This window comes from Balaenoptera physalus (assembly GCF_965194825.1).
Source record: "Balaenoptera physalus genome assembly, chromosome: 3".
Taxonomy (NCBI): Eukaryota; Metazoa; Chordata; class Mammalia; order Artiodactyla; family Balaenopteridae; genus Balaenoptera; species Balaenoptera physalus.
The window spans coordinates 80453360-80475606 of NC_138890.1; the positions used below are offsets into that span (position 1 = coordinate 80453360).

The 22247-nt window shown below is 35.6% G+C and overlaps 1 long non-coding RNA gene across 1 annotated transcript in view; it reads left to right on the forward strand.

Moving 5' to 3' along the window:
- The window catches only part of LOC309657875, a 488969-nt gene that overhangs the window by 151499 nt on the left and 315223 nt on the right, over positions 1–22247 (forward strand). The gene's annotated exons all lie outside the window — the stretch shown is intronic.

The window sequence follows — 22247 nt, forward strand, 5'->3', positions numbered from 1 at the left end:
GAGGGTGTGAACTGTTTATATCTGGAGGATTAATGTTCCAGAGAAAGGAAACCATGGGTGCGAACAGCTCAAGGCATGGGTGTGTTTGGTGCGTTGAATGGCCGTGAGGGAGGGGGAAAAGGTATGAAAATGAAGTCAGAGCTGTAGTCAGGCTCTGTATCACATAGGTCCTTCTAGGCGTGGTGAGGCCTTAGGATTCTAAGTGTTATCACTCTGGCTGCTGAGTTTAGGAGTGTAAAAGTACAAGCACAGACTTTATTTAGGAGGCTAATGTACATCTCAACTAGAGATGGTAGTGGGTTAGACTGGTGGGATAATGGTGAAATTGGTAAGAAGTAATTAGATTTGTTGGTAGATTGGATGTGGGTTAGAGACTCGCAACTGACAATAGTCTGAGAATTTCCATCTCAATATTTTCAAGCTGAGTATTTTCAGATGTTGTTATTCTTGAGCCAATATATTTTTTTAGGCTTTAAAAATATATAATAGAGTAGTTTTGTCTGCTCTGAAAAATCTATTAAGCTTGGTAAACACCCCCAGATGATCTCTGCTCTTCTTTGACCTTCGCCACGTGGTCTGCTCTTCCTTAGAGCCGTAGCCTTCTCTTAAATTATCATTAAGCTAATAGGTGTTCAAATGGACCTTTATCTTCTAGCTCTACTCATAAAATCCAGTTCACAAATCACATTCCTTTATTGCTGACTCATCCTTCATTCTTCATTAATTAACCCATTCAACAAATATTTATCCCTCTAACAAATATTTATAGAGTATCTACTTACTGTGTGCTAGGTATCTAGGACTAAGCAAAACAGACAGAATTTCACCCTCAGGCAAATTACTTCCAAAGGAAGGAGAGAGAAACCAAATAGATGAGTAAATGTATATCGTTTACCATGTGCTGGTAAGCACTGTGGAGAAGACTAAAGCAAGAAGGCGGAGAGGATACACTGAGTTAGACGGGGACGAAAGGAGTATTATGGTTTTGACTGAATATCAAGGCCTCTTTGAAAAGATGATATCAGAGGAAAAACTCGAAGTAGGTAAGGGAACAAGCCATGTGTGTATGTGGAGCAAAATCGGTCCAAGGAAAGGAAATCTCATGTGCAAAGGCACAGAGGTGGGAGTGTGCCTAGTGAGTCCTTGGAATAGTTAGGACACCAGTGTGGCGAAACAGCTTGAGCAAGAGGAAGCCGAGTACTAGGTGGGGCAAGAAGTACCAGATGGGGCAACTGGGGCTGGGGGGCAGTTATTAGATCTTTGAATGAGAAAAGAAGACACTGGAAGATTTTAAGTAGGGGAATGACATGTTATTGTGTTGGGATCAGTCTGTTGCTGTGTTCAGAATGAGAATGGAGGGTGGAGGTAAATACAGAAGAAGAAGACAGATTGGGAGGTTATGGCATTATTGCCATTACTGGTGGCACAGGCACGGTGCCCCATACTTGTTCAAAGAGTCCTTAAGAGTCATTCTCACTACTGAAAGATTTATCCCCATAAACATGGAAGGTATTTGCTATTTTTTCACCAGCTCTCTTTCCTGTTGAGATTGTAAGCCTCCTCTTAGTAGAACTTTACATCTTCTGAGTATGTCTTTTTGTTTTGTTTTGTTTTGTTTTACTAAGAGTTACAAAGGATAGGACAAATAATGCTTGCAAAACATCTCAAGGCTAAGTCAAGCACTGTGAGTAGTATTCTGTAGATACGGACCAATGTACAAATCTATAAAGATTCTGAAATTACAGGCACTAATGTTAATGCCATCTCTAGGAAGTGGGCAGATTGACCTGCTTTTTTGATACAGTAAAATGAATATAATTTGGTTGGTATCTATGAAAATGTAGAAGTTGACAATTTAAGTAGAGCAGTCCGCGTCTGTATTCTCATTAATCCGGAAGTATATAATTATACCTATATATGGTTTTTACAGATATGTTCGCTGTGAAGTTTATTTGTCATCCCCAGATTATAGCTCACCACTTTAAAAAAATGGACTGTATGGTAGTTCTTTATAATCTCTCAACAGTAGCCAGATTTCTCAAGCCTCATTTCATGTTGTGTTCCTACATGTCTGACTGAAGGGTTTGTGTCAAGCTTCTCTACTAAGGAACAGCGAAAGCTAAAAACATAACAGTGGGAAGTTCTTTTGCTTACTTTCAAAGGATTGTTTATCTGAAGATAAAAGAATAGAAATACATTCGTAAGCAACTTTGGGGCTATTATTTTTTTGCAAGAAAAACCTACCTATAGCATATAGTATAGAAGGAAGGGTTAGAAATACAACATGAACAAAAAAAAAAATCTCTAGAAAATAAAAGACACCACCAAAGATATAGCCCAATTTTCACATCCACTGGATAATATAAGGAATATGCCATGTGTGCTCAGGAATGATTAGGATTTACCTTCTAGAGACTAGACCACCTCATTGTTCCAAAGAATCCAGCCTAACTGTAAGTGGGCAATCAGAGAACTACTGACAAGCTCATTCCTCCTAAGCCCAGTGCTTCCAAACTGCAGTGGATTTAGCAACCCCCTTCCCTGGACATAGGGGAGCTGCCCTTTGTCTTGGCTCTCCTGGGGGAGACCTCTTTTGTTCCTGTCTGAATCATTGTGCAGCTGCTGGCTGGAGGGAGAGAGGGGGAAAGAATGAAATCTAGTGCAAAACAAAGGGAAATAATTCAGGAATTTCAGAAAACAAAGGGTTGCTGGATGTTAATGAGAGGATATATAGGGGAAGTAGATTCTCATATTTAGGTGACATGCATGAAATGAGAATAGTATTAAGAAACACGTGGACAAGCCAGCTTTCACCTGCTCCTGGATTTGGTTTCTCACTTAGGTCATCTTTCTTTTGTCCTCTCCTGCTAATAATATTTTCAAAATGGAGATATCCTTTAAAATCTAAAAGTATAAATGTCTGATATAAAAGTTATGTCAAACCAAAAATATTTGACACGGAAAATTAAATTCTCTCCCAGTCCCCATAACTTTACTCCTCAGAGACAACCATTATTATTATTATTATTATCACGAATAGAATTTATTTTTGTAGAGTAGTTTTAGATTCACAGCAAAATTGAGTGAGAGGATACAGGGACTTCCTACATATCCCTGCCTGTACACATAACATAGCCTTCTCCACTATCAACATTCCCCCATCAGAGTGGTACATTTATTACAATTGATGAACTTACACCGACACATTATTATCATCCAAAGTCCAGAGTTTACATTAGAGTTCACCCTCGGTGTTGTACATCCTATGGGTTTTGACAAATGTATAATGATATGTATGCACCATTACAGTATCATACAGAGTATCTTCATTGCCCTAAAAATCCTTTGTGCTCCACCTATTTATCCCTTCCACCCCTCCAATCCCTGGCAACCACTGATCTTTTTACTGAGAGACAACCATTACTAATATATGTATATTTGTCACCAAACTCAGGTTTGGCTGCTCATCGCTCAAGAATCCAATACCGAGAGACAAAGTATTGGGTAAAAGGCAAGATCACTTTATTGAACGAAGCCAGCAGTCCTGGGGAGAAGGTGGACTCATGTCCCATAGAATCAACTCCTCACTGCCAATCAGGGGGCAAGACCTTTTACAAGGGGAGTTTCAGGGGCATATAGGTGGGGAGAGGCGGCTACATGCAGAACAACATAGTCGGCTCTGACAGTCGTCTTGAAATTGGTCATGCAGAGGTCTGATCTGTGTCATCTTGATTGTTTTAGGTACAGTTAATCTTCAACTCTGGGGATGGTTTGTTCCCATTTCCTTGAGGCCTGTTCTTGGAATTGTGTAAGATGGGGCAGCTTATGTCATGGCTCCAGTCTGTTCATCATAGAGTTAACTTTTTTCACCTGGTGAGGATTTCAGTATCTGTAAAACAGCTCAAAGGAGATGGCTCAGAATATTATCTAGAGCCCTTGAGGAGGAACTAAATGTCCTCAACTTTGTTTAATGGCTAAGTCATGTTTGCCTGCTTTCCTTTGCTTCTGCATTTTCTCACTTCTTTGATTAAATTTATTTTTTGACTAAAGTTTTCCACAGACAAGAGGAAGGTGGAGAACATGGGTGTGTGTGGGGGGGAGTCTTTCTTGGGACAGCCCCATAGGGTCCTGCTCCTGTTACATATTTGTAAATATCTTACCAAGACATTTTAATTCATCTATAAACATACCTACAGGTGTAAACTATAAGCTGATAGCTTATTCAACACCATGAACATCTTTCCATGTCCATTTCTTGTTCGTTATATTGGCTGCAATGACACCTGATTATATTAAAGTACTAAGTTAATTTTTAACCCACCCACTACTGCTGTTGGAAAGTTGCTACACACATTTTTTTCATGTAAACAATATTACAGTGAACATTCTTATATATATACATATTTGTTCTTATCTGTGATTTCTTTATAGATTAAATTCAGACAATATACATATTTTAATTTGGATACATACTTACATATTGTCCTCTAGAAAAGCTAATATTAATTTATAGTCTGACCAGAAAAGAGTTTATGAGAGTGCCTTTTTATATCGAAGTCAGCATTGAAATTTATCATTATTTTCTGGGTGTGTAAAGATTTAAAAGATTGATATTTCATTGCTATTCTAGTTTAATGTATTCAATTATTAGTGAGATTAAACATATTTTATTTTCCATTGATCACTGTATATCTTTTTGAGACTTGCTCATTGATGTATTTTACCCATGTTTCTAATCATGCTTTCATTATATATCCTACTCTTCAGAAATTTAAAATTTTAATTAGTTGATCCACCAGTCTTTTCATTGATGGCCTTAAATAATACTTTGGAGGGCTTTTCCTCACCCAAGTTCAGGCAAAAAAGCTATCTCTGGTGTTCTTGTGCTATATTTTTACACTTATAACCCTAAACTATTTATAAATTATCCTTGCCTGGGCTTTAATTCTAAATGCCAGAGAGAACTCCAGTGTTTATGCTGGACTTTTGGTAAGACTTCTGTTTACGTATTCCGTTTGGCTTAAATAAATTAAAATATAATGACCAGTTTTTTCCTCCTAAAATAACACCTAGATATCAGCCATCATTGGAGACCATAAAGCTAGTCCAGAACACACCTGCGAGTGTCAAAAACATAGGAATGAAGAAACAGGAAGGGAGCATTCAAGTGCACATATACTCTGGAGCTAAGTCAGCTGCCCAGGCCTGTTAAGCCAGGACCCAGCTGCCAGGCTTTCACTTCAGAGAAGAGGAAAGACCAAGAAGGAAAAGAAATGTCTGGGGCTTATTCCGGAGGAAGCAGCCTTGATTACTACCTTATTTTTGCCAGAATCCTGATAAGAACAAAGAGAAAGAGAAACAGAGAGATCCAGGGCTTCTCTGCTAAGAGCCAGATTCTAATATTTTAATAATGTTGATGGGACTCATTCATTTAACAAAAATTTATCAAAAGCTTATTCTGACTGTTAATGTTCTAGGTGCTGTGGCTACAAGAGTAGACAGAACACGGAGCTCTAGTCATGCAAGTTTATATTCTCACCAAGTAGACAGACAATTAATAGTATAAGTGAATGCAATATAATTTGTTAAATAATGGAATATTTATGGAGATAGTGATTTGTGTTAGAAAGCAAAACGTGCCAGGGAGGATGGATAGTAAGGGTTGCCTGGGCGCTATTTGAGACATGTTGGTCAGGGAACGCCTCACTGAACAGGGACATTTAATAAACCCTGTAACCTCATGGTTTTCCAGTTAGACAACCTGACATATGGTTGCATCTTGAACACATCACATGTGTGATGCCGCAGTATTTTTGCTTAAAACTCGCTTCCTTCTATTGGCTCAGGTAATTATGAAGAAGATGTGGAGCATTCGGATAGCGTATTTGTCAGACTAAAAGCAGTATTTTTCTGGAGCTGTTTATAAGACAGACAGAAAACGTCAAAGATGCCAGTGCTAACATATAAAACTCTGAACGATGTTGAAGTGGCCTGTCAGCTGCTTTACTTGGAGGACAGTCATATTGGGCTTAACAAGTTGTGAGATTTCTATCTTTATTTTTACATAAAGGTGCTAGGAAGAATATTTACTAAATTAGTGATTTAACTTTATGGAAATGAAAAACAATTTATTTTAGGAAAGATTTGTGTGTTTAAGAAACCAGAATTTTAAAAAAATTAGGAAGGATGGGAGAACCTAAGAAAGTTCTTTCCTCTCAAATATCTTCTCCATCAGCTAGCAGGGGTCTAACACACCATTTATTGCTACCTTGAAAGAATGCAAACGCTGTTGGGAGAGGATGACTTCAGCCAATGTCCGTGAAAGGAGTTATTGTAACTCATGACTTAAAATCCTAGTGAGCATGGATACAAGCTCAGAATTATTTTTAAGTTACTACTGTGGGTGAATATTAGCAACAGATGAATCAACCCTTGCAGTGAACATATGTATTTATCCCTTTTATATATTGTTTACCATTATATCCATCAATGAACTTGTCAAACATATTCCTGAGAGTTGATTTGTGATAGAAAGCAAGGGAAAGAAAGCAGGATTACATAAAAGGAAGCTAGATAAGTATCCAAAATAAACTTTTTCATACTTTTGTAAAAGATTTTAGCGAAGAATTACATCTTGTTTCAGGAGTCCAGAATACTGCCGTTTTTTATTCTAGGAAATCTGCTGGAAGAAAAGTATTCCCAATATCTCCTATAGCTAAGCCTACATATTGGTAAAGGAGGAGAGAAAAATTAGGGTGGAGGGGGAAGGGAAGGAAGGGAAACTTGGAGAAACATGAGAAATATGAGACTTTCTGTAGTCATATGAAAAAGCAGAAATGGAAAATTCTCTCAAGTGATTGGTAAGAAACACATGTAAAAGGAATAATTAATGTGAAGATGCTGATAAAAATGAAATGCTTATTTTTGTAATTGAAAAACCGGTATTCATGTTTTTAAAATATTTCCGATTAGCAAATATTACTCCAGACCAATTTTTATACTACAAAATCCAGCCAAAAGTACTATTTCAATCTAGTTCCCTAGCATTTTAACTATTACTTAATTTTGTCGTCATCACACTCTACCAAAGAAGGTACATCATTCATCGTTACATCCATTTTACAATAGAGATATATACACACACATTCAATCACGCATATATGTATACTCACATATATATGTGTGTATACACACATACATCTGTCGATCTATCATCAGTCTATTGTCAGTGATCTATAAAATGGTATCTTCCTCTCAGAGTATATTAATAACAGAAACAAAATGAAAACTCTCTTCTTGTCATTTTGAGAATAGATTGCAGACTGAGTATCAACTCTTCTAATTGTCATTATAAAGAAAAAACTGAGCCCAGGGAGGCTTGAGTTTGCATAACGAGCAATGTCAGATTGGCACACCAGGTGTATTGATTTCCAGCTGGTTTTTGGTCCTTTATACTGACATAGAAAACCTTAATGAGAATAACCTACTTCATGGACAACAGGCTAGCTCCTGGAGAAGCTTGTTTACTCTTCCAGCCTGAGAGAACAGTGGGATCTGATTGAGCACATAGTTTAAATGCGGCAATTCTTGCCCATCCCGCTCTCCTGAGTCATCTCCCATCTGTGGTTTCTGGGCCCATCTTTGCAGAATAGAGCTTAGTGCATAAATAGACTCTGAACGGGTGAGAGAGAAGCACAGCACAACTGTTTCCTGTGGTTATTGAGTCCGTGCTCTTCAATAATTTCTCTGATACTGAGACTCAAAGCACAGGAGAAGATTCTGCTGTCCTTGAAAACTTAGCGATCAGGGGGAAGAAACTGCCCTTCCATGTCCCATATATAGATGTATCATTGATTAGGTCTCTCCCTCACCCCTCTCTCTCACACCTGCCTGATTCACACCAGTAAGTTAAGATAAATTACACTATCTTAATATTCACTTTATTGTGCTTTACATTCACCTTCAGTATTCACTTTGTGTTGTTTTTACATCTGTCATCTATAGGGAAATGAGTACACATAAAAATACATAGGTGATAGAAGAGAAGGAAAACTTTATAATAGTCAAGGATGCTTATTTCTTAAGGCTCAATGAATACAAAAGCAAAAGTAAATTTTATGTAGAGAAGGTACTATTTTTATTTTTTGAGGAAGATAATGTACACAGAATTACAAACAATAATATATCCAACACCTAGAGTTAATAATGGTTGACATTTCTTCACATTTGCTTCTAGATTTTTTTAATCTAAAGAGATTATTATTATTAAATACTATGGCTATTATAGATATGACTACCCTTTCCTTTTACCAACGTCTACATTCCTATTCTTCTTCCAACTCCAGAGGCAACCAATACCGTACATTTAGTATTTATCATTTTATTTCATTTTACACATAGAGGAATGCATTCACAAACAATCCAAGAGTATTATTTTTGGTGTATTTTTTAACTGCCTCACATTAAAAGATGATGTATAGATAGATCATTTTACTTCTTGCAGCATTATATTTTTGAGATGTATCCACAGTTTCTCTGCTTTATAATGTTCCATCCTGAGATCATGTCCTAACATATGAATGTTTTTATCCATTTCTCTACTTGTACACACACAGGTTATTCCCTTGATTTTGCTGTTAAGGAGAAATGCTTCTTTGTGTGTGTCTCTTTGTATGCGTGTGTAAGAGTTCTATTAGGTATGCACTCAGATGTGCAAATGCTGCATTGAGCCATGTGGTACACATGTTCTTAAATTCACTGCTGAGTGCCAAATTATCCTTTAAGTGACAGTATCCATTTATGCTTCTACTAGCTATATCTGAGAGAACCATTTTTTCCCCAGATCTTCCCAATATTTGATATTATCAGACATACCAATTTTTACTATTTCAGTAAATTAAGTGAAATGTTGTTGTGTTAATAATTCATTTCTTCAATATTAGTGAGGTTGGATGACTTTTCATAATTTATTGGCTGTTCTGGTTTCCACTTTTCATCTCTTTTCTGATTGACTATTTTTTTTTAATTATTGATTTGTAGGTGCTCTTTACAAAGTCTAGAGTTTAGAGGCGTTAAGGAGTAAGTCTTAATGCTTTTGGCCTGAGAAACTAGAAGTAGGAGCTTCTATTTACTAATAAGGATGGGGTTTAAGTTTTTCTTTCTTTTTTTTTGAAGTATCAATACATCAATTTATTAGAATAGTGATAAAACTATTTCAAATAGCTTTCTTCATTCTTCTGCAGATTAATTCTATAGAGAAAGCAGCACTAATTTTGGTTGGCTCTGAAATCCAAGAGCAATACAGATTCTGGTTCCTTCTTCTCAGCTCGGGATGAAGCTGATTACGTTCAGCGGCATTATTGTTGGTGGCATGAATCGCGTCAGTGATGAAAATGGGACGAACTAACATAGACACCTCCATCTCTCTTCTAGAGCTCCCTTTCTCCCAGTGGCTTTGGGCCAACTTTAGGGAGGAATTTGACTTTGTCTAGGGGTGAGTCTCACAGCAGTTAAAAATGTCAATGTTATTTTCTAGAGGATACCACACATTGTTTGATCTCTTGAAGAATCTAGCTCAGCTGATGCTCCACTAGCTTCAGATGGTATGTGATAGAGATAAGATTGCAGATGTCACCAGAAAATCTAAATGTGTTAACTCTGAACTAAAGAGATGGATACCAATTATTTGGCTGTTACACATGTTGTAATACTGTCTTTTTTTTTAATTTGAATTTTATTTATTTTTTATACAGCAGGTTCTTATTAGTTATCTATTTTATACATATTAGTGTATATATGTCAATCCCAGTCTCCCAAATCATCCCACCACCCCCCCCGCCCCCGCTTTCCCCCCTTGGTGTCCATATATTGGTTCTCTACAACTATGTCTGTATTTCTGCCTTGCAAACTGGTTCATCTGTACCATTTTTCTAGATTCCACATATATGTATTAATATACAATATTTGTTTTTCACTTTCTGACTTCACTCTGTAAGACAGTTACTAGGTCCATCCACGTCTCTACAAATGAACCAATTCCGTTCCTTTTTATGGTTGAGTAATATTCCATTGTATATATGTACCACAGCTTCTTTATCCATTTGTCTGTTGATGGGCATTTAGGTTGCTTCCATGACATGGCTATTGTAAATAGTGCTGCAGTGAACATTGGGGTGCATATGTCTTTCTGAATTATGGTTTTCTCTGGGTATACACCCAGTAGTGGGATTGCTGGGTCATATGGTAATTCTATTTTTAGTTTTTTAAGGAACCTCCATACTGTTCTCCATGGTGGCTGTATCAATTTACATTCCCACCAACAGCGTAGGAGGGTTCCCTTTTCTCCACACCCTCTCTAGCATTTGTTGTTTGTAGATTTTCTGATGATGCCCATTCTAACTGGTGTCAGGTGATACCTCATTGTAGTTTTGATTGGCATTTCTCTAATAATTAGTGATGTCAAACAGCTTTTCATGTACCTCTTGGCCATCTGTATGTCTTTGGAGAAATGTCTATTTAGATCTTCTGCCCATTTTTTGACTGCGTTGTTTGTTTTTCTAATATTGAGCTGCATGAGCTGTTTATATATTTTGGAGATTAATCCTTTGTCTGTTGATTTGTTTGCAAATATTTTCTCCCATTCTGAGGGTTGTCTTTTCTTCTTGTTTATAGTTTCCTTTGTTGTGCAAAAGCTTTTAAGTTTCATTAGGTCCCATTTGTTTATTTTTTTTTTTATTTCCATTACTCTAGGAGGTGGGTCAAAAAAGATTTTGCTGTGATTTATGTCAAAAAGTGTTCTTCCTATGTTTTCCTCTAAGAGTTTTATAGTGTCTGGTCTTATATTTAGGTCTTTAATCCATTTTGAGTTTACTTTTGTGTATGGTGTTAGGAAGTGTTCTAATTTTATTCTTTTACATGTAGCTGTTCAGTTTTCCCAGCACCACTTATTGAAGAGACTGTCTTTTCTCCATTGTATATCCTTGCCTCCTTTGTCATAGATTAGTTGACCATAGGTGCGTGGGTTTATCTGTGGACTTTCTATCCTGTTCCATTGATCTATATTTCTGTTTTTGTGCCAGTACCATATTGTCTTGATGACTGTAGCTTTGTAGTATAGTCTGAAGTCAGGGAGTCTGATTCCTCCAGCTCTATTTTTTTTCCCTCAAGATTGCTTTGGCTATTCGGGGTCTTTTGTGTCTCCATACAAATTTTAAGATTTTTTGTTCTAGTTCTGTAAAAAATGCCATTGGTAATTTGATAGGGATTGCATTGAATCTGTAGATTGCTTTGGGTAGTATACTCATTTTCACAATGTTGATTCTTCCAATCCAAGAACATGGTATATCTCTCCATCTGTTGGTATCATCTTTAATTTCTTTCATCAGTGTCTTATAGTTTTCTGCATACAGGTCTTTTGTCTCCCTAGGTAGGTTTATTCCTAGGTATTTTATTCTTTTTGTTGCAATGGTAAATGGGAGTGTTTCCATAATTTCTCTTTCAGATTTTTCATCATTAGTGTATAGGAATGCAAGAGATTTCTGTGCATTAATTTTGTATCCTGCAACTTTGCCAAATTCATTGATTAGCTCTAGTAGGTTTCTGATGGCATCTTCATGTGTTCATGAGAGATAATGGTTTGTAGTTTTAATTTTTTTGTAATATCTTTGTTTTTGGAATTAGGGTAATGCTGGCCTCATAGATTGAGTTAGGAAGTAACTCAAGTCTCTCTGCTTCTATTTTCTGGAAGAGATTATAGAGAATTGGTATCATTCCTTCCTTAGATGTTTGGAAGATTTTATTTTTATACTCTTTTTTTTTTCCCTCAGTCTCCATTTGTGGAGTAATTTTTATCCTTCCTGAATATATGTTTTAGTAATCCCTTCAGTGCACATTAGTGTGTAGAAATTCTTTGGCATATCTTACGTCTGAAAACATCTTCATTTTATTTTCATGCTTGTTTGTTGGGAATTTAGGCTGACATACATATTTCCTTGGCACTTTGACAGTATTATTATTTTATTGTTATCTCATTTCTGGTTTTGATGATGAATTTGCTATCCAGTTTGAATGGACCTCTGTTCATTCTGACAGGTGTGGTCCTCAGGTACCCATTTCTGAGTATTGCCTTTTTTTCCCCATGTGGAAAATGTTAAGAATTTTTTGCTAATAATTTTTACGTCTAGGTCAGTGTATAAAAACTCACCTTTGGAATTCTTTTAGTCCAAAGTACTTTTGGTCTGAAGAATTATATTTTCAATTATTAAACATTTTTATTCTGTAATTATCTGTATATTTTTCTCCCATTCTCACTAATATTTCCTTCTGGAATTTCTACTTATTCTCTTTTTCTTACCTTCTTTTTCATACTGTTTGTCTCTTTATAACTTTCTGCTACTCTGTGAGAGACTTGTGATTTGTTATTTCATTATAGTAATTTATTCTTCAGCATCTCTACAGTTTATTTAAATGAGTATATTTTATATATTATTTTTCCTTGATTAGTTTTTATATCTGCCTGCCTTTTATAACATTCTCTTTTTATGGATTCTATTTTTGCTCTCTTGAAACCTACTTACTTTATTTTTGTATCCCTTTTTTAGATTCCACATATAAGAAATATCATACAACATTTGTCTTTCTCTTTCTGACTTACTTCACTTAGTATGATAATCTCCAGGTCCATCCATGTTGCTGCAAATGCCATTATATCATTCTTTTATATGGCTGAGTAATATTCCATTGTGTGTATATGTGTGTGTGTATATATATATATATAACTGAAACTAGCACAACATTGCAAATCAACTCTACTCCAATAAAAATAATAAAAAAAGAAAGAAACCTACTAACTTCAAAAATCCCTTTCAAATTCTTCTGTAGTCTAGTTCTTTGACTGTAAATTTTCTAGTTTATTGATTCTTGACTCTATTTTGTGTTATTAATATGTAGTTTTCTTCCATAGGTATACTCTGGAGAATTTCCTCATTCCCTTTTCCGGTGACCCTATAGGTTTCATCAAATCTGAACCAATATTTAGGTTTGTTTCTCAGTTTAAGGGCTCTATAACTGAAGGGTGGGGTCAGTTTACACACCCCACCTGCCACCGCCTGCCTGTGCCCCCCCCTCAACATTTATCACTACCTGTCCTGTGGTTCTTATTTGGTGTGGGTAGGGCGTTCACTTTTTCCACACATGTTCACACATGTTTACACATGTTTCAAGCTGCTAGAACTTGGTGGCTGAAAAGAAAATTTCAAGTCACCATTCACTTAAGTAATAGCCATTTCCTAGGCCCCAGTTTTATACAGGGAGCCAAGTGCTATTTCTCTGACTTGAGAAATAAGATCTTCTGAGTCTGTTGTCTTTCAAGATTGGCTTAAAACTTCAGCCCCTAGGGCATATATCTAGTCCCCTTTCTCCATGGTTCACATAGCTTTGGTCCTTTCTGGGTTTCTGATACATGGATATTTTCCTCCTTTACCTTCAAGCTTGTTTGTGTATTTCCCCCAAACAGCCTTAATTGAGAAGAGATGGATATACCTGTGTTAGCTCAATTCATCATCTTGACTGGTAGTCCCAGAAACTATTATTTTCTGGGAAAACAAAACAAAATTTTAAAGTGAACATTAAGTGCCTAATGACTACTACTGAAGTTTTCGGCCATCCTTTGGAGTAAATGTCTTTATGATTCTTTGCTGTAGCTGTTCTTTTTACAATTACTATCTCTGTGTTCAGTCCAGTAGTTTAAAAAAGGAAGATTTCTCTAGTTGCTCCAGTCAGTTTTCCTGCTAGGTGAAAATAGAATATTGGAACAGAGTTCCTTTCTTTAGTTCCCATTTCTGTTCTCTTTAAGGGACCTTGTGGACAGGTACAGGTACCCTCACTAATTAGTTAACCTTTTGTGCTTTGAATTTTAATGAGACTCTTAGGCATATCAAGAGCAAGTCTGAATAATCACTAGATCATTTAGGAGGAACCTCCTTTGTCAAACAATTTCTTTTTAATTTTTTCTTGTAGATTAGAAGCGTAACTGAAAATATAGTTACACCCTCATAACTGATAATATATTTACATCCTCCAATACCACTGTGGGTATTGCAGTGAGTACTGAGATACAACAGTGAATGAAACAAAACACACCCAGTACCTTCAAGGCGTTTACACCATGTAATGAAAGGATGAGCAAACTATGGCTGAAAGCTGTTGGAACAGAGCCACATCCAGTTGTTTACTTATTGTCTATGGATGCTTTCTCTCTCAAGGGCAAAGTTTAATAGTTGAAACAAAGACCATATGCCCAGCAAAGCCTAATATATTTACTCACAAGTCGTTTATAGAAAAGGTATAACAGAAGACAGACACCTTAAACACTTAAATTCAAAAATTCAACTAAGTAGAGTCTCTGAGAAGGAAGAATTGAAGGTCTCAGAGTATAAACATGGGAGGTATGTCTTGTCTGAGGGAATGGCTTTTGGTTTAATGGGCATTTAGGAATGTGTAAGTCTTACAAGTTAAGGGAAGTAGAGAGAAAAGGTTCACTAGAGCATTTGGGGCAAAGATTCAGCACATGCAAAGGGTCAGCTTAGCACAATACAGGAACAGAAAGAAGGATCCTGTATCTGAAGTAGAGAAAGTTAGAATGGCACAAAATGAGGCTAGAGAGGTAGGCAAGGGCCAGATGACACAAAGGTTATTAGTTTTGATGAAACAAAATTATTTTTAAGGCAGGATAAGAAAAGTTTTAAACATAAAATTCTCTCTGCCCATTTGAGCCACTACACCCCCCCCCCCTTTAGTGTGCATTGTGTATCTGTGTTATACATTAACTAGAGCCCCTTGGAAGATACAGGAATGCCTACTCAAAACCAAAAACAATTTCCTCCTGAAGCCAGCAAGGTAACTCCTAAGGAGAAAACATTCCTTTCTCAATCCTCTTCCTTTCTCAATTCTCTAAGGTGTCTGGATGACCCACTACTCGCCTTGTTGGATTATGTAAACTGTCAGTATGTTACTTTGATGTATAACCCTTTGTCTCAAAAACTTATATTACTGTTCTTTGACTTCTAGTGGATGGAGCAGTCCTCAGTGCTTTCTGAAAGACTCTCTTCCAGGTTATAATCCTCAGGTTGGCTCAAATAAAATTTTCCATTTCTTTCTTACATTGACTGTCGATTAATTTTTTCATCAACAGGTTTTGTTAGTGTTTTAGACATTTTCTTAGGAACAATAGAAGCTATTGAAGGCTTTTCAAGCAAAAAGGGACAGTTATTGTATTATAATTTTCCACATGAAACTGAGTGGTGACCTGGACTTTGGTAATGAGTGAGAAGATGGTATAGTGGATGGATTTAATTTGATGTGGGTGTTTTGGGAAATGGAGAAATCACTATGACTCTCAGGTTTCCACTTCAGAGACTGTCATTTAACAAGATAGTGGACACAGGGAGAGGGCCAGGGTGGGGTGGGAGAACTCATGAATTAAATTTTAAAGGTACGTTGACTTTGAGGTATGTGTTGAATCAGCAGCTGGCTATGCTGGTCTGGAGCCAAGAAGAGAGACAGTTATGGGTATGAAAGTGATCATTTTAAGCTAGTTTATTTTTTCACCCAGAATGAACAAAAGCAACAGAAAAGACCTGATGGTATATTTCTGACTATTTGTAGGGTATTTGAGAAACCTCTGTGATGTTGGCTACCCTTGGGCTTTAATTGTGAAGAGCCCTTGTATGGAAACCTTGTTTGCTGCAGCCTTGTAGTACCATTCTGTAGTTTTGGTCAGGGAAACATCTATTGAGCTTTTATTTCTATTTCTCTGGGCTAAGTAGGCAATAAAAAAATAGCCCAGGGCTGGGCATACAGAAATATAGAGTCATCATAGGACCCCTTGTGTGTTACAAATTCCTCAAAAGTATAACATTCTCACAAAAGTTATATCTGGACTCCTCAAATTGGGTAAAATCATATGTGTTCAAAATGTGATCAAAATATGACTTATGATAGAAACTCAAAGATATTCTACATATAGGACCTTTGTGGTACTAAATTTCTTCTGTTCTGGTTAATGTCCTTTTAGGTACAATTTTTGAACCAAGACTTTGCTAGGTGGACTAGCTTGTGGGTAGATAAACTTACCTACTTCCCAATCCCTTTCCTACCAGACCGATAGCTTATCATTTAATCAAAAGATATAACTTCTGAGACGAGAAAGTATATTTCTAATAATAGCAAATATTAATCTATGTGTGCTTATATACTTCTTTAACTATACATTTATATATCCAGTAATAAAAAATTGATTCCAAGTGCCAGTGTTCAAGAAAATTTATTTTATCATTAGTATGATTGTTTTTGTTGTGTGATTTGTTTAGCATTGTTTGCATAAATTAAGGAAATTTATACAGTATCCCCGGGCAGCAATCAATACAAATCTGACAAGTAGAAAAATGTTGGCAGGCTAATATTTCGGTGTTTTGTTGATTTTGTACTGTTAAAAACACATTTTCACTCTCAGGATTATGGGAGATGTTTAGAAATGGCCCCAAAGTCCCAAAATCCTCAGTAAAGTTGCCCTTCCTAGATTGAAATATCTGCACTGGTAGACAGGGATAAAATAGTTTCTACCTTAGGGTCACTGATGGCAACATTATGTAAGGAAATTAACATCTTAAACCTGAGTCTGGGAAATAAGTTAGGTTATTCTTTAACTAATGGCAAGGAAGTGACAAAATTCTGTTAAAGGGAAAAGAATGGGGAATCTTAACTGCACTTTTAAATCAGCTGTCATTTGAACAAAAGTGCAGCCAATATGTTTATAAATTACTTGTAAAAAAAGATAAGATGAGGTAAAATCTGTTATTTGTGCAGATGGGATATTAGGGTGTAGTAATTTTGCAGTAAGTTGGAACATTTTAAATATATGATATAAAAGTAACTGGTTATAAGATATATATATATATATATATATAACATTTTTGAATTTAAAAGACTAAAAAAACATGTCATGATATAATCTATTAGAGGGAAATAGCAGGTGTGTGCAATATTGCTTCAGGCTTAACACTGATGGTTTGGAGGCTTAATCAAAATGAATTAACTTCCACAAAAGTGACCCTAAGGTAGATTCTTGCCATCATTCTCAATTAGTTAGTCCTCCGTTTTCTCATGTTTAATGGTCAAATTTGGATACATGCAGGCGGGGACAGCTGTGGGTGATTCCTTTCCAAGCTACTCAGTTCAATTCCTGCCAAGATTTCCCTAGTGTCAATTGCAATGTCAATTGTAATTGTTAGTGTTTTCAGAAGAGTGCTTGAAGATTAAGCACTATTTTCCAAATGAAGATTTTAGATGCTATAATTGAATGTTTTGTGTTTTTTTGAATCAGCTCTTTCTTTTTTCTAAGTTTGTACCATCATTTTAGAAAATAGACCCCAATTTTAGCAGTGGTGCCCTCTGGGTTTCAGGATTATAGCAGTAATTTTAATTTTTTTCTGTGTTTTGTAAACTTTCAAAATTATTTGCATTATATTTTTAAAAAAATTATTGTGTTATTAAAGTAAGACATGTGAATGGTTAAAAATTAAGATGATGCTAAAGGGCTGATAATTAAAAATAGTAGTCTCTGCTCCACGCTTCCCCACTCCAAATTGCTATCCTCAGAGCCTTAATTCCCAACACTTTTGGCTATTTGTTCTATTTACATCCATATTTAAAACATGAAAATATGTTTATACTGCTATTGAAAAAAATTTCAGTTGCAGCTGTTTTCTACTGATTGCTAAATATGAAAGATGAGGCTTTGGCATTATTACCATGACCTCCACCCCACATTCCCCCCCTACCACACACGTTCTCGCCCTCTCATACTTTCCCTCCTTCCAACCTACCAGTGTGATTGTCTTTCATTTGTTTGACTTGGTTAAATGACTACACAGGGATTGCATTATGATGACTATGTATACTGTCTCTGTCTATATTGTTCAAAGCTCAATCCTCTAGTGTACCAGAATGTATTAACTGACTTGTCATCATTGGCTTATGCTTATTTCTACTTATCACTGATTAATTCCTGAACTCTGTTAGAATGGTAAGCCTCTCACAGGGTGGGTCAAACACATCAGTTCAACTGTCAGTTTAGAGGGATGTCTTAGAGGGATGTTTACAGAGTATTTCATTCTCCTGCTCCAATCTGGACTGGACTCTTTCTTTTGTGGTGGGTTCTAAGTATCCTGGCAATTTCCTAAACCATTTTTTTTTTCCTTTTGGTGATGGGGCCTATTTCTTGGTTCCTGTGACTTCCTTTTGCTTATTGCCTTGTTTCAGTAGAGCACATTCTCCAGTAACTTCCTTAAAAAAAGGTTGTACCACAGGTTAAACTTTTTGTTATGTCAAATGCCTGAAAATGCGTTTATTTTACTTTTATGCTTGATTGATAGTCTAGCTAGGTACAGAATTTAGACGATAAAATATTTCCTCTTGGAATTTTGTAGTATTACTTGTTTTTTACTTTTGAGTGAGAATTATGGTGTTTTGATTCCCAGTCTCTTATGTGTGACCTAATTTTTCTCACTATAAACTGTTGTAGAATCCTGAATTTATTCTTGATATTTCTGAAAAATCAGCATGGCATACCTTGCTGCTGGTATTTTTTACTTATTGTTCTGTGCATTGATACGTCACATTTATTTTGAATTATTTTGAGGTTTTCAGTCCAGGGAATTTTTTTTTTGTTATTTACTTAATAATTTCCTCTCTGTATTTTCTCTGCTCTTTCTAGACAGATAATATTTGGATGTTTGACCTTCTGGACAGAACTGTTAATTCCTTGACTTTTCCCCCCATTTTTTACTTCAACTTTTCTGTTGATTTTTTGTTTTAATTTCTGATATTGCTTTTGTAACTTCCTAGATACTTCCCTTATTTTGAATGTTCTTTTTTGTAGATGTCTCTTCTTATGTTTAAACTGAAATTTTTCATTGAGATAATTGTAGATTTATATGCAGTTGTAAGAAAAAATACACAGTTGTCATATACACTTTACTCGGTTCCCTCCAATGGTAATATTTTGTTGAACTATAGAATAATTTCACAGTTATGAATATTGAGATCGATATAATGCACCCAGTGAATTCACATTTTCTCAGGTTTACTTGTACTTGTGTGGATGTGGATTTAGTTCTATAAGATTTTCTCACATGTATAGATTTGTGTATTTACCTCCACAGTAAAGTTCCTTCACTACAGGGATGTCTTGTGTTGCACTTTTATAACCAAACCTATCTCCCCCTACTTCTCTAACCTCCATTGCTAAAATTATATGAATATAGTTATACACTGTGTGTCTTTTTGAGGCTGACTTTTTCCACTAAGAATAATGCCTTTGAGATTCATTCAAGTTATTGTGTGTATCAATTGTTCATTCCTTTTACTGCCTAGTAGTATCCCATGCTATGGCTATACCACCATTTGCTTAACTATTCACCTGTTGAATGGCACCGGGTAAGATTCCATTTCTTGGCTATTACAAATAGAGCTCCTATGAACATTCATGTACAGCCTGTTATGTAAATATGAGTTTTCATTTCTCTAGGGTAAATGCCTAAGAGTGTAATTGCTAGGTCATATGGTAATTGTTAATTTGAAAAGAACCTGCTAAACTGTTTCTCAGAGTGTCTCTGCTATCTTATATTTGGATCACTAACATGTGAGTGATCCGGTTTCTCTTCAGTCTTGCCAGAATTTGGGTTGTCACCATTGTTTTACTTTAGCCATTCTAATGGGTGTGCAGTGCAGTCTCAGTGTGGTTTTCATTTCATATTTTCCTGATGACTATGAAGTGGAACATCTTTTTATGGCTTGTTGGCAATCTGTGTATCTTCTTCATTGAAATATCTCTTTATGTCTTTTTCTCTTTATGTCTTTTGCCCACTTCATAATTGGATTGTTTGTTTTCTTACTGTAGAGCTTTGAGGATTCCTTATATAATCTAAATACTACTCCTTTTTGGATATGTGGTTTGTAAAAATTTTCTCTCAGTCTATAATTTATCTCTTCATCCTCTTTATGTGGACTTTCAAAGTGCAAATGATGAAGTCTAATTTGTCAAATTTTCTTTTTATGGATTATAATTTTGGTGTCAAGTCTAAGAACTCCTTGCCTAGCCCTAGATCTTGAAGATTTTCTCCTATAATTTTTAAAAATATTGTATGTTTTAAGTGTGTAATCCATTTTGAGTTTTGAATAAAGTGTGAAGTTTAGGTCAGTGTTTGTATTTTTGCCTATGGATGTGCAATTGTTCCAGCAGCATTTGGTAAAAAAGGTTATTCTTCCTCTGTTGAGTGGCTATTCTACTTTTGTAGAAAATGAGTTGGGCACATTTGTGTGGGACTATTTCTTGTTTCTGTATTGGTTCCTTTCACCTACATGTCTATCCCTGTACCAATACTACTATACTATATAGTACTATATGGTTACTATAGCTATATAGTAAGCCTTAATATTGGGTAGATACATTGGATTTTTTATTACTGTCTTATAAGTCCTTGAGATCTGGAGTAAAAAAAAGTTAAGATCTATATAGGATCTCAATAAGAATAAAGGTTAGGAGCTAGAAAATCTGGATAAAAGGAGGGATTTAGGTTTGTAACTAACTGGCAGTGTGTTGGACTTAGTAGTAAGTAAAATAAACTGTCAATAAAGATGAGCTATCTTTTATACACTCTTTATTATGAGTCAGGATTTAAAACTATAACCACATTGATTTTTTTGGTATTTTTACTGTAGTAAAATATGCATAAAATTTAACATTTTAGCTATTTTTAAGTGTACAATTCATTGACATTAGTACATTCACCATGTTGTGAAACCAGTGCCACTATCCATTTCCAGAACTTTTTTTTATTATCCCAGGTAGAAACTCTGTATTCATTAATTAATAACTCCCCATTTCCCCCATCCCCTCAGTCCCTAGTAATGACAATTGTACTTTCTGTCTCTATGAATTTGTCTATTCTGGATACCTCATATAAGTAGAGTCATATAATATTTGTACTTTTGTGTCTGATTTATTTTACTTAGAAGAATGTTTTCAAGATTGATCCATATTGAGCATGTACTAGAATTTCATTCCTTTTTATGGCTGAATAATATTCCATTGTATGTGTATACCACATTTTGCTTATCTCTTCTTCTGTTGATGGCCATTTGGGTTGTTTCCACCTTTTGGCTATTTATATGCTGTAAAAACTCTCCAAACCCCCACTTTAACCAGGGGAGCTCCATCTTTAAGTGATTTACATTTTGCCTGAACAAAAGATTCTGTTTCTAAAATCAATCTGAAAAGAAATATTCTAAATGAAATGAATATTCTATCATCTCTCAAATTTGAAATTTCTGACAATATCTATTTTGATAAGAAGCATATGTCTTAAAATTTGCAAGGTGATTGAATAACTTAGGATAAAAAAAGGGATGTGATTTTCTAATTAAGTTGGGGGATCTCTGTATGGAAAAGTTGTGAAATATGTTCTCAAAGAATACTCGGTCTTCTATCTTGCGCATCTTTCTGTCTCCACCTTTCATTGTCTTTCAGTGCTTTTACAATGATATTTGTGGAAAACTAATAATAATGCAAATAACTCTTGTTCATAGAAATATAAGTCAGTCTCGTCTGATGGAATGCAATTGATTATTAACCCATGGGAGGACAGTCTTGAATATTTTTATTAATGTGTTTCAGAATTTTGATTGACCTATATAAATGAGGTCAACATTTTATTGGTAGTAACATCTTGCTGAATCCCACATTAATGAATAAATTTAAATATTTATAAGTGTTCATTATATATTTGTATGAGTCATGACATTACCATTTTGGGGAAAATAATCATTTAACAACATATTGATCTGGGCTTTAGGTAGCAAATTCAAGGCCTGGAGATTCACTCTTGGTCAAGCCTGGGAAAAATTCCAAAGAGAAGAAAATCCTTTCCTGGGTGCCTAGAGGAGCTTATAAAACCACTCACAGAACCACAGAATTCTGGAGTTGCATGAGCAGACTCCAGAGGTCATGACTTGCCTCCATACTTCTCCTCACATTGCACAGGATGCAGCAGCTCCACTAACAAGCTCAAAATCATCCAGCATGGGAGTTACAGATTTGGAGGCAATTCCAAGGGTCAAATTAGGTCTCAATCTTAAAGCAAGAAAACTCTGGCTTGAACTAGAGTTTTATATGTTAGTGGAAAATATAG